The sequence below is a fragment of the Mustela nivalis genome (genome assembly GCF_964662115.1).
Source record: "Mustela nivalis genome assembly, chromosome: 19".
Taxonomy (NCBI): domain Eukaryota; kingdom Metazoa; phylum Chordata; class Mammalia; order Carnivora; family Mustelidae; genus Mustela; species Mustela nivalis.
This window is the reverse complement of record NC_139038.1, coordinates 13,648,684-13,651,799: the sequence shown is the minus strand read 5'-3', so window position 1 is coordinate 13,651,799 and position 3,116 is coordinate 13,648,684.

Sequence of the window (3,116 nt, the reverse complement as noted above, 5' to 3'; positions counted from 1 at the left end):
TTCCTCTGCCAAGACATGGGAGACTTTGCTCCCTCTCCTTGGACCTGGGGGAACCCTTGGAAGGGCCTTGACCAAGGAAAGATGGCAGACGTTGCGAAGCGCAGCCTCCAAGGCCAAATCATAAAAGGCACTGAAGCGTCCACTTGGCCTCTTGGGTCATTCCTGCCAGAAGACCGCCACAGTGCCATTAAGACCTCAAGCAGCCCTGTGGTTAGAAACCGAGGCCCCCAGGCAACAGCCAGAGCCAGCTCGCAAACCGTGAGAGTAAGCCACCTTAAAAAAATAGATCTGCCGGCCTGGTCAGCTTTCAGAAGATCCCAGCAGTGATCTGTCTGCACCATCCCAGACCCCGAGCACAAAGTACTCTGCCAAGCTGTTTCTGGATTCCTGACTCCCGTGATCCAGGAGCATAATAAATGCCGTTGTTTGAAGGCACTAAGTTTTAGGGTGGTTGGTTTTGCAGCCATAGTAACTGGAAGAGCCTGGAAGAATTATAGGGGACACTGAATGTCCCGCTGGGGTGCTTGTTTCCTTCTTTACAAAACAAGCGCCACGACTGTTTTCTGGGTGGGGAGCTGTGTGACTCGGCGCCATGTATCTCGGAAAGTCCATTCTCACCGTTTGAAAGATGGGAAAGCAGAAAAGAACAGTCCGTGAGGACAGGGATGCCGTTGTAAGATCTGGGGAGAAAGATCGAAGTTCCCGCTAGCCGGGGGGAGGGAAGAGGGCAAGTTGGGGGTTGGGAGGCCGGGAGAGTGGCGAGGACGGAGACTGTGGAAGGAAAGGCAGAGTCGGAAGAAGGATGAAGCGGACAGTGATTCTGAGTGTTGGAGCTTGCTGGACCGTGAGTGGGGCAGGCGCGAGGTTTGTACACGTAACGAGAAGGCGTGGCTTTCTCCACAGCAAGGCTCGCGCCTCAGCATCTTCCCAGGGCTGGCCACGTATCCAGGGCTCTTCGCCCCGTCCCCCGGGGCATGGCCACCCCACCAAAGCCCTGCGCATCTCCAGAGCCACTCAATGAGACACCCTACGTCTGGCACTCGGCCTCCTGAACCAGAGCACGCGGCCCACTGGGGCCACCTGATCTTCCTCAGTAATCTTCCTTCCCCAGACGCTTTCAATCCTTTAGCAAGTCTTCCCGGCTCTACTTCCAAAATCCAACGATACTCGTTGTGTCTCCACTAAGGCCTTTCCCCAAACCACCATCACATCTCATCTAGAAAGCTGCTATATTCTCCTCTTTGTTGGTATTGTGTTTTGCTTTATGTTGCTTAAGAGAAATCAGATCTTGTCCCCCCCCCCCCGTGCCTAAAATCCTCCTCCTCTTGGCTCCCCGCTGTGCTTACAATACAGCACAAAGTCCTCCCAACGCCTCTGAGGCCATACATCTGGCTCCTGTCTCCCTGGCTCTTCTCGGACACTCTTCTGGTCGGCCACCCTGTTCCGGTCCCTGTCACCCCCATTTCGGCCTTGAACTGTGCCCAGTTTCATCCTGGCCCAGAACAGTTGAGCTTTCTCTTTTGTTCATCTAGAGCCCCCTTCCCCAGAGTGGGGGTTGGGGAGGAGACACAACGAGAGCACTCTTGTTTTCAGCTTGAGTCTAAAAACAGAGACAAGACAAAGAAATGGCAAAAGAACATCCACGTGTCCCTTGCACGACTAAGAAAGGCCACGGTGGAGAGCGTGGCTTAGTGTGAAGGATGAACGGCCTGCAAACTGTACTCCAGGGTCAGCCCAACCTCTCCATCCAGACCCAAGCCTCACCAACGTCGGACGCAACGAGTGGAGGGAGAGAGGCAAAGCCCTGCACCCAAAGGTGGCTTGCTTCCAAGACGGAAAGGGGAGCAGGATAAGTAGAAGGCAGGAGAGGGAAGAGTTAAGGGTGCCCGGCTGGTCCCTCCCCACTCTGCCGGTCAGATCAGCCCCGCCAGCTACCCTGGGCGCAGTGGGAAAGGGGCAGAGAGAAGCCAGGAGTGTGACACTCCACCAGGAAAAGCGAAGGTGCCTGTCCCTGCATCAGGGGCTCCGGATGCCTACCTCACTGTCATGTCGCGGGTCTCAAAGAGACCACTCAGGATAAGACATGCCCCCCTACCCCATCTCTACGGCGTCCTCACCAAATGTGGAAGGTCCATCCTCACGACTAGATCACAAGGATCCCGTCACCTTCGCTACTCCGACACCGGTGCCAAGAACGGTGCCTGGCGCGGAGTGGGTGTTCAGCCAGGATTTGTTAATGAACTGAAGAGACTAGAAAAAAAATCCTGGAGCCGAAATCCCTTCGGTGGTGGCCTGTTGCCGGGGCCTTCCGGTCCGCTCCGTGCCCACAGGGAGTTCTCACGGAGCGAGGGGCCCCCGTGAGTGTGCGCGGGACTGGTGCGTGCACGTCTTCGCCGCCCGTCTGGCAGCCTCAGGCCCCTTCTTCCCAAGCACAGATCCTATTTTAAGGGACAATTTGCGACGAGCTACCATGACGACAATGTCTCACCTATTTCTTTTGCTTGGAGACTCAGAGCACTAAAAACGCTGGGCGATGTAATTGGTTTCTTCAGCGTGGGGTCTCCGCTTTCTGGGGTGTCTTCTGCTCTAAACGAAAAGGAACAGCAGGATAAACCATTGCCCCTGCTTCCTCTCCCGGAAAAAAAAAAAAAAAAAAAAAAAAAAAAAAGTCAGTTCTTCTGGCTCCTGCCAACCGTAAGGGGTTTAAATGATGGAGAACCTGTCACTGTGGGCCACTGTGTGAGGGGTCTCCTCTTTAGCTCTGAGAAACGAAGAGGGGAATAGGGGGCAGGGTGGGAATCTTAACACCCGCGTGGCAGCCGGCCTCTCAGGGTGACAGTGATGTCCTCTGACAGGGTCTGACGGGGGACTGGCCCCCGGGAGCTCCCCTGGCTCAGGCCACAGAAGGCGGTCCGTATGGTTGACTCTCTTCCCCTCGAGCACATTGAACATCTGCTCCGTGGAGAAGGGGGCACGGACCCCATGGGACAGCGTCCCCTGCCCACCAGGGGCACACGGTCTCAGAGAAGCAGGGAGCGGAAGACAGCTCTGGGCTGCTCTGGAACAAGGGGTGAGTGGCTTCTCTTTCACAAGAAAGGCAAGATAGCACACATCCA